Consider the following 10854-nt stretch of genomic DNA (forward strand, 5'->3'; position numbering starts at 1 on the left):
TTTCACTCGCTTAGTAGTGCAACGGTTAATATTCAGGAATACTGAGTGTGCTCACTGTGATTAAAATGTACTCCCAAAACTTCGGCTTCTAAGCCCACCAGCGTGTCTAAAAATTGAAAATCCTCTAACACCTTTTCACTCCGTCAGGATGTACCTCACCCCATTTTAGAGTTGATATAGGGCGAAATGCTTAAAAAGACTTGTGAGTCTCTACGGCTACATTTTCCGGAAAAAGCCATTTAATACCTCAATTCTTTGAATATATTGTTACATGACGGCAGGGAAGAGCAAATTTACCATGGGAGATGCTAACCATGACTGTAAACTACATGATATCGGCCATAAGCAGGCTGTGCTCCCCGCAGAGCGCATTCTTCACCAGACCTTGAGCCCACAACTCTTCATCATATCATAATTCTTCCTCTGAAACATACCGCCCGCCGAAGGCGACCGTGCCTGTGGAGGCCGCAGTAAATGTACAGGTGAGTTGAGGATGCGTTATGAGAGGAAAAGTGGAGATGTCCTTGCCGCCACAGATGAGTTTGATGGTCGTGTAAGAACGGGCCTCGGAGCAGTAATGCCCGCCGACGCAATGAAGCACCGTACAAAGCCATCGTGTAGTGCTAGAGATGTGGGTAGAGGAACAGCGTCGTCATCTGTTCGGGTCGCGGCTGGTAACGCCGTTTGGTCTCGGCAGGTCATAGTTTGCGATCACAGGGATGGGTGTTGTGTGCCTCCATGGCTCACCGTTACGCGGGTGGGCGGACGCGATACAACAGCCTTTTAGCGATGTTAAGGAGCAGAAATGAAGCGAATATATGGACAGGAGGCGAATCAACCCTGCTACTTCCACAAAAAGATGTTGCCTGGCGGGAGAACACCGGAAGTGAACCATGCAGGACGTGACCGACGTATAAATACACTATTTTCACGATGTCGGCTATAAAAGAGCACACGCAGGCTGTGAAACCCTCAGGTCTTCTTCTTCGCCCGAGATAGGCTTTACTGCTCTATTCGTCTTCTTCATGTTCCCGCGCCACGTAAATACGTATTTGGTGTTTGTAAAATAACGCCTATTAAGAATTTCTGATTCACAGCATAAGGTTCAATGGGGAACAAATCTAAATCTACTGTTTGAAATAGATATATATATATATATATATATATATATATATATATATATATATATATATATATATATATATATATATATATATATATATATATATATATATATATATATATATATATATATATATATAAATATATATATATATGCTGCGGACCTGCCACAGTCATCATCAGTGCCTGTCTGGGCGTCTTGCAAGGTTATCTCTGGCTTCGCCGTTTTTTGAAGAGACTGCTCTTCCTCGCCTCTCGCTTGGACAACTGATCGAATTAAACACCATTGGAAGTGGTGGAGGTGCGGTTTCAACGTCAACCAGCACGAATCCTGGAGCTTCGAAGCCGCAGGCTCCCAATGCCCACTACCCCCGTTGACGCTGTTGATCAACAAGCCCCAGCGATGCCACAGATCGTCTGCGCTGGTTCCATCCGTCAGCGCGATCCCCCATTCTTCAATGGCGAGGGCGATCATGATGCTGAGGATTGGCTTTCGACATACGAGCGGGTGAGTGCTCACAACAAGTGGGATGATCCCGCCAAGTTAAGCAACGTCGAGTTCTATCTCACGCAATTGGCTCAGACGTGGTTTTTGAACAACGCACGTGACTTCAAAATATGGGGCGATTTTAAGACCCGCTTCCTTCAAGCATTTGGCAGCCCGGCCGTACGCAGACTACAAGCAGAACAACGCCTCCGCGGAAGAGCTCAGACGCAGGGGGAGAATTTCATCAGCTACATCGAAGAAGTTGTAGATCTGTGCAGGCGCGTCGACGTGGCCATGTCTGAAGTAGATAGGGTGAAGCATATTTTAAAAGGCATCGATGATGATGCGTTCACTATGCAGCTTGCCAAGGACCCGAAGACCGTGACGGAGGTCGTGAGCCTCTGCCAAAGCTTTGATGAGCTGCGCAGGCAACGAGTGCTGGTCCGGCTATCTCTGGGGACAAATGCAGAACTCTCCGCTTTGACTTTTACTTCCGAGCACTCTTCACTTGAGGCGAAGATGAAGGACTTCGTCCGCGAGGAAGTAGCACGCCAACTATCGATTGTGCCGTTCGTTCAAGAGCCACGCCAGCGGACGGAGGCACCGCCTTCATGCCTTCCTTCGTCTCTTCAGCGCACCATCCGGGAACAGGTCACCGAGGCCCTGCCAACTAATCGCCAAGTGGTAGCAGCTCCTGCGCCCCTTACTGTTCCCCAGGTAGCTACTGTTGCTCTTCCCCTGGCTTCACCGGCTGCATTAACCGGTCCCCTGACGTATGCTGAATGTGTCACACAGCCACCCCGACCGTTTACCCATTCGTTCGAACCAACCGTCCCAGTGACTGTGCCGTCGAGCTATCAGCAAGTCTCCCAGTTTCGACGTCCAGTGCAAGTGGTCGCGCAGCAATCCAATCCGTGGCGCACGCCGGACAATCGCCCCATATGCTACTCTTGTGGATACGCCGGACATGTCGCCCGTTACTGCCGCCGTGTGGTGCCGCATCCTGAGGTTTTCAACACTCCAGGATACACGCCTAGGCACGTTCAGCATCGCGTATCCTCGAGGCCTTCCCCAACGTATTTTGAGACCGACCAGCCGACGTTCACTAGTCGCCGATCGCCTTCTCCTCGCCGCCGCTCCCTGTCACCTATGCGCCGTCAGCCTGCTCCTCCGGAAGTGGGAAACTAATACCCGCAGTTCCAGAGGCACGAACTGCGTACTCAGCGAAAATTCAAAGTCCTCGTGCCTATCCACCGAACGTTATAGATGTAGTTGTTGAAGGAGTCCCTGCCCTCGCTCTAGTCGACACCGGTGCTACACTCTGCCGCTCGCTGAAAAAAGTAATGACGCCGCTTTCTGGACTTTCGCTTCGGACTGCAAGTGCAGCACACGTGTCCCCGATAGCAGCCTGTACTGCTCGAGTGAGTATTCAAGGCACCTGCTATCCCATTGAATTTGTTCTCTTATCTTCGTGCTCCCATGATGTCATCCTTGGCTGGGATTTCCTCTCATGTCATCACGCTGTTATCGACTGTGCCCGAGCTGAACTGGAACTTTTTCCACAGTGTGACGTCTCTGGTGACACAAAACTCGTACTTTCCGAAGACGTCGATATTCCGCCGCGAAGTTCAGTGTTAGTGGCTCTTTCTTGTGGTACCCTGCCGGATGGCCCTGTTCTATTTACGCCATCCGACCTTTTTGTTCGCCGAAAGCATTTATTTCTTCCGTTCGCCGTCCTTACGCTGCGTGCTGAACACACCACGATGTTTATTACCAACCTCACAGACAACCCTGTCAGTCTGCTTCGCAGCGAGTCGATTGGCCAAATTGAACCTACTTCCTCCATTCTCAGCTTCGATATTTGCAATGACGCGCCTACCCTGCCGCTAACCGCCCTGACGTCATCCCGTCTCACCGACCAGCTTCTATCCGACGACGTGTTCACGAAGTCTCTCGACACCGCTTTGGATTCTACCCAGCGCAAGCAGCTACTGAACCTTTTGCACGCGTTCCGTTCTTCATTTGACTGTCAACAAGCTCCCTTGGGTAGAACGTCAACGGTAGTCCACCATATCGACACTGGGACGCACGCACCTTTGAGGCAGCGACCCTACAGAGTGTCGGCGTCAGAACACGGGATTATTAATGAACACGTCGAAGACATGCTGCAACGCGACGTCATTCGTCCGTCACAAAGCCCCTGGTCGTCGCCAGTAGTTCTGGTTACAAAAAAAGATGGGTCCCTAAGGTTCTGTGTCGACTATCGACGCCTTAACAAGATTACCCGTAAAGACGTTTATCCCTTACCTCGGATCGATGACGCTCTCGATTGTCTTCACGGTGCCGAATTCTTTTCCTCCCTGGACTTGCGCTCCGGCTACTGGCAGGTGCCGGTGGCTGAGTGTGACCGGCCCAAAACGGCGTTTGTGACCCCCGATGGGCTTTTCGAATTCAACGTCATGCCCTTTGGGCTATGCAACGCGCCAGCCACCTTTGAGAGAATGATGGACAACATCTTGCGCGGCCTCAAATGGCATAACTGCCTCTGCTACTTAGATGATGTCGTTGTGTTCTCTCCTGACTTCGAAACACATCTTGCTCGTTTGCACCAAGTACTGAGCTGTCTCACTGCAGCTGGACTACAGCTCAATCTCAAGAAGTGTCGTTTTGGTGCCCGTAAACTAACCATCCTGGGCCACGTTGTTTCGAAAGACGGCGTGTCACCCGATCCCGAAAAACTGCGTGCCGTTGCCAACTTCCCTAAGCCTAATTCAATAAAGACCCTCTGCAGCTTCATAGGGCTATGCTCTTATTTCCGGCGCTTCGTTCGCAATTTTGCTTCCATCGTCGCCCCACTCACGCGGCTGCTCAACGGCGACAACAGTCTATCCGCGTGGTCTTCTGAGTGTGACGACGCCTTCACATCCCTGCGACGTCTACTAACCTCACCCCCTATTCTCCGCCACTACGATCCCAGCGCTCCTACTGCAGTGCACACGGACGCCAGTGGTGTTGGTATCGGTGCCGTGCTCGTTCAGCGCAAGCCCGACTGCGACGAAAATGCCGTTGCGTATGCGAGCAGAACTCTCACTAAGGCTGAGCGCAACTATAGCGTTACTGAAAAAGAATGCCTGGCGATAATTTGGGCCCTTACAAAGTTTCGCCCCTACCTTTACGGCCGGCCCTTTGACGTTGTCACCGACCATCACGCCCTGTGTTGGTTGTCGTCCCTAAAGGATCCCACGGGACGACTGGCCCGTTGGGCCCTCCGCTTACAAGAATATGACATTCGTGTTATCTATCGGTCTGGACGCAAGCATTCTGATGCCGACGCACTCTCGCGCTCCCCTGTGCCTGTTGATGCTACATGCATTGACACAACGGCTCCCCTATTGTCATCGCTGACCCTCACAGACATGGCCTCCCAACAAAGGAAGGATCCATGGATTGCTGCAATCGTTGACTTCTTGTCGGCAGCTTCAAAACGAATTCCGTCTAGGTGCATCCGTCGCCAAGCTGCCCACTTCTCTATTCGAGACAACCTCCTCTACCGCCGGAACTACATGTCAGATGGTCGGAAGTGGTTGCTAGTGGTGCCACGGAGCTTACGAAAAGAGGTGTGTTTCGCCCACCATGCGGATCCGCAGAGCGCCCATGCAGGAGTCCTGAAGACTTATACTAGGCTGCGCCACAGGTATTACTGGAGGGGAATGTACGCCTTCGTGCGCAAGTACGTTCGCGCATGCCCCGAGTGTCAACAACGCAAGACACCTGCTCCGAAGCCAGCTGGCACGCTGCAGCCCTTGCCGTGCCCCGTTCGTCCATTCGAGCGAGTCGGTATCGACCTCTACGGCCCTTTACCACACACCCCTTCTGGCAATCGCTGGATCATCGTGGCTGTAGATCACCTCACGCGCTACGCTGAAACAGCCGCGTTGCCCGCTGCCGCTGCGCGCGACGTCGGGGGATTTATTCTCCGTTCCCTTGTTCTACGCCACGGTGCACCCCGGGAACTGCTCAGTGACCGGGGGCGGGTATTCCTCTCTGAGGCTGTTAAAGCGCTTCTGACCGAATGCAACATTGTGCATCGCACCACGACCGCATATCATCCGCAAACGAACGGGCTCGCCGAAAGGTTCAACCGTACGTTGGGGGACATGCTTGCGATGTACATCGCTTCAGACCATTCGAACTGGGACGTGGTACTCCCCTTTGTGACGTATGCATACAACACGGCGGTACAGAGCACAACGCGTGTTTCACCTTTCCTTTTTACTTTACGGCCGCGAACCTTCTTGTACCATGGACACTATCCTACCATACAGCCCTAACGCTTCCGAACGCCGCCATCTTTCCGAAGTGAGGCATCATGCCGAGGAATGCCGACAGCTTGCCCGTTCGTTCACGGCAAATGACCAGGGTCGTCAGAAGCGGCATCATGACCAGAGCCACTCCTCGCCCACTTTTCATGCTGGTGATATAGTTTGGCTATGGATACCTTCTACAACGCCAGGTCTTTCTACGAAGCTGCTTTGCAAATACCACGGCCCTTACCGTGTCATCGGTTCTCCATCCCCTGTAAACTATGTGGTTGAACCGTTAACTCCGTCAGCCGATCTCCGCCGTCGTGGTCGCGAAACTGTTCATGTCAGCCGCTTAAAGCGATACTACGACCCTCTCGTCCTGGACTCGCCGTAAGTCACCAGGATGGCTCCTTCTTCGGTGGGGGGTGATTGTAATGAACAATTGGAGCAGGGAACGGTATGTGCGGAACCATGGCCAATCTACGCGCGGGTGTGTGCTGCGGACCTGCAACAGTCATCATCAGTGCCTGTCTGGGCGTCTTGCAAGGTTATCTCTGGCTTCGCCGTTTTTTGAAGAGACTGCTCTTCCTCGCCTCTCGCTTGGACAACTGATCGAATGAAACACCATTGGAATATATATATATATATAAATATATATATATATATATATATATATATATATATATATATATATATATATATATCATCATCATCAGCCTATCTACGCCCACTGCAGGGCAAAGGCCTCTCCCATTATTCTCCAATTGCCTCGGTCCTGTGCCAACTGTGACCAATTTATCCCCGCAAACTTCTTTATCTCATCTGCCCATCTAACTTTCTGCTGCCCCCTGCAACGCTTGCCTTCTCTAGGGATCCACTCTGTTACCCTTAATGACCAGCGGTTATCTTGCCTTCGCATTACATGTCCTGCCCACGTACATTTCTTCTTCTTAATTTCTACTAATATGTCTTTACCACCAGTTTGCTCCCTGACCCACTCTGCTCTCTTCCTGTCCCTTAATGTTACACCTATCATTTTCCGCTCCATTGCCCGCTGAGTCGTTCTCAATTTAGGTTGAACCCTCTTAGTGAGCCTCCAAGTTTCTGCCCCGTAGGTGAGTACCGGTAAGATGCAGCTGTCATACGCTTTCTTCTTCAGCGACAATGGTAGGCTGCTATTCATTATCTGAGAATGTCTGCCATATGCACCCCACCCCATTCTGATCCTTCTATTTATCTCTCCTCATGGTTTGGATCTGGGGTCACAACTTGGCCTAAGTAGATATATTCGCTTACCACTTCCACTGCCTCGCAACCTATGTCAAACCGCTGTACTGTCCCGAGGGTATTGATCATTACTTTAGTTTTCTGCATATTAATTTTCAGTCCCACGGTTCTACTCTCTTCGCCCAGTGCGGAAAGCATGCTTTGCAATTTGTCCCCCGAGTTACTTAGCAAGCCAACGTCATCAGCAAATCTGAGGTTACTGAGGTATTCTCCATTAACCCTTACTCCCACCTGTTCCCAATCCAACGTTATATGTATATGTATATGTATATATATATATATATATATATATATATATATATATATATATATATATATATATATATATATATATATATATATATATATATATATATGTATATATATATATATATACAGGGTGTCCCAGCTATCATGCACCAAGATTTAAAAAAAGAGTAAAGGCGTAACTCGAAGAAAACCTAGTGCATAATGTTCGCAGTACTGTGAAGAAGCGGAGAGTAATTTTTTCGTTAACGAGACTTAATTAACTAATTGTAATTAATTATCTAACTCGAGAAATACTGTCCTAATCACTAAAGTGTCAATGAGGCACTTGTAGGTAACCACGAGGGGCATCTAACTGCGGTATTTTCAGCGATGAACTAATTGCGTACACATTTATTCTGACTGATAAAGAAAACCCGCGAAATATGAAAAATACCACGTGACGGCGCCTCCGCGCGCACCGTAAAGCAACGCCCTCAAACAGGCTGCCTCTGAGTTAGCCAGAATGAAATAGACAAAAGAAAGAAAGAAGAAATCGCGACCGAGTTTGTTCCTTATCTGCACACGCGTCCCGCGAATCTTGCTGCTGCTGCTCCTTCCATGCATGCTATTATCAAGGTGATGCGCTGTCTCTTCGGGCGGGTAACACGCAAAGCAGTTGCTTTCAATCAGCTTTGCTTGGGGACGCTGCTTCACAATGCGCGCGTAAGCGTCGTCACGTGGTATTTTTCATATTTCGCGGGTTTCCTTTATCAGTCAGAATAAATGAGTACGCAATTAGTTTGTCGCTTAAAATAGCGCAGTTAGATGCCCCTCATGGTTACCTACAAGTGCCTCATTGACACTTTAGTGATTAGGACAGTATTTTTCGAGTTAGATATTTATTTACAATTAATTAATTAAGTCTCATTAACGAAAAAAATTACTCTCCGCTTCTTCACAGTACTGCAAACATTATGCACTAGGTTTTCTTCGAGTTAAGCGACTTCTCTTTTTTTAAATCTTGGTGCATGATAGCTGGGACACCCTGTATATGTATACAGAAACATAGGTCGGCAGTCTACAACGCCAAAGGAGGCATAGGGGTGTGGTTAGGCTTTATTTTTTACTATGGTTAATGAAGTTAAGATTCTTTTTTAAAAAAATAGAGAAGAAAGAAAGAAAAACACGCGCCCAGAGTGGGGACCGAACCCACGCCTTTCGATTGGATCTCGAATGCCTTACCAATTCGGCTATCTGGGCGACTGTGTTCTCCTTCACTTTCTGGGCTATTTATATTTACTACAAGTGTATCTGACGCTTGAGGGTGGTAGCCAGCGCCACTCTGACTACACGGGGAGAAGAGGACCTTCTTTTTAACCTTCGGGGCGTGACTCAAACGTCTACAGCCTGTCATAAGCGGGTAACTGGCGGGAAGCCCTCTAATGCTACCTAGGCATCAAGGCTGCCAGTACCGAGACCCTGGCTAGGCTCGTTGAGGAAATACAGAAACATAGGTCGGCAGTCTACAACGCCAAAGGAGGCATAGGGGTGTGGTTAGGCTTTATTTTTTACTATGGTTAATGAAGTTAGGATACTTTTTTTTATATAAGGAAGAAAGAAAGAAAGAAAAACATGCGCCCAGACTGGGGACTGAACCCACGCCTTTCGATTAGATCTCGAATGCCTTAACAATATAGCCCAGAAAGTGAAGGAGAACACAGTCGCCCAGATAGCCGAATTGGTAAGGCATTCGAATTGGTAAGTCATTCCGGTGCTGGGTCAGTCAGACGGTAACCTTTCTTTATTGGTATAGATACCTGTTGTGATAAAGCATATGCTCATGGTAACATATGAATAATGTGTGTGTAAACGTTATGGGTGGTGTACCTTGTTATGGCCTCATCTGTGAAGGAGTCGAAAATTCTTAAAAGCGCGAAGTGTACCGAAGTTGTGGTTATATCACAGTGTATACGTGCGACGTAGAAGCTATGCCACAGTGCAGTGTTCTCCGCTTGGCATTGAGATCCAAGCAAGTACTCTTCATCTTGTGTTACCGTGTACTACCATTCGCACCGTCGTCCTTATAAACTCTCCGGTACTCGCTACCCTGCGAACGCGGTGCAGCTTGCCCAATAAAGCCGTGTTCCAAATCATATCACGCGTAACTGACAATTATGAGAGTTTGTAATACCTTGCGTTTTCAGGATTGTTTTGGTCTGAATTTGTTGAACAATTCAACACTTCTTGAAGTGCGTCAAAAAATCGAGATCTGATTTGAGTAAACATTAGTGAGCAAGTAGGTTTAGTATTTAGGTAAAGTTAAACACCATGGTAAATGATGCTGCACAAAGGACACAAGAAACACACGAATGCCCACTGAACTAGACATCGGTCTGCGCGTTGTTTTTCTTTGTTGTTTAGGTTCTTTTACCAGTCATTTGCACTTTTATAACAAGGTTTTGGAGCAGCGTAACATCGATAATTATTCTGATGTTAAGCCTACTAATGCATCTCCCACATTAACCACCTCGGGTGAGGTCTATTTCTCTTTTTTTCAAAGCACCTCCATAATCGCGCGTGGTTTCACACTACAAACAGCGTCTCTGCGGGGAATTATTGCAGTAACGGCCAAAAACAGCGCATTTAGGGCTGCAAGATGCTGCGATTCAATGAAGGTGAGTCGTTGGACACAGCCTGTTAGACAGTGTGCCGATACTAATTCCTGAAATCACTGCTTTGATAACTCCAAGCCGGCCTCGAGAGAATTAAATATGTTATTGTAGAGGACACATGGCGCCAATAAAACTCATTGCCGAAGCACACCAAGCGCTTGGTTACATTAGAAGAAACCTTTCACTATCGCCCCCAACCATACGCAAAATGGCATACGAGACATTCATCCGAACAAAGCTAGAATACGCTTCTGCTATTTGGAACCCTCATCAGTCGTACCTAATAGACGCCATCGAATCAGTTCAGAATCGCGCCGCCCGCTTTATCACTTCTAAATATGACTGGCACCTCAGCCTCACCGACATAAAAGCATCCCTCTCCCTCCCCTCTCTGACAATTAGACGTGAAATCGGACAGATATGCCTCTTCCACAAGCTGTATTATCACTTTCACCATCTCCGTACTTCCCTCTTGCTCACACCGTCCCGTTACTCACGCCGTCTGTTCAATTCCATGAGCATACAACGATTGCATGGTTCATCTAACGCATTTAATATGTCATTCCTACCACGTGCCATCGAAGAATGGAACAAGCTGCCAGACTCTGTTGTCCGTGAACGGAATCCAACGAAATTCAAAGAATTATTATTATCTAAACTTAGACTTTAATTTTATATAATCCCCAAGACTTGCCGCTGCTGCCTTTTTTAGGTTATTATTATTTTGGTTGTTGTTAAATTATCTAATTAGATT

General features: G+C 48.2%; 1 non-coding gene across 1 annotated transcript; it reads right to left on the bottom strand.

Annotated features, from left to right (window-relative positions):
- Window positions 1–8616: 8616 nt before the first annotated feature.
- Window positions 8617–8688, bottom strand: Trnag-ucc (transfer RNA glycine (anticodon UCC)). The gene has a single exon. It is a non-coding gene; the product is annotated as a tRNA-Gly (tRNA).
- Window positions 8689–10854: the final 2166 nt, after the last annotated feature.

This window comes from Haemaphysalis longicornis, unplaced genomic scaffold (assembly GCF_048455015.1).
Source record: "Haemaphysalis longicornis isolate Haplotype H1 unplaced genomic scaffold, Haemaphysalis longicornis Haplotype H1 scaffold_14, whole genome shotgun sequence".
Lineage (NCBI taxonomy): Eukaryota > Metazoa > Arthropoda > Arachnida > Ixodida > Ixodidae > Haemaphysalis > Haemaphysalis longicornis.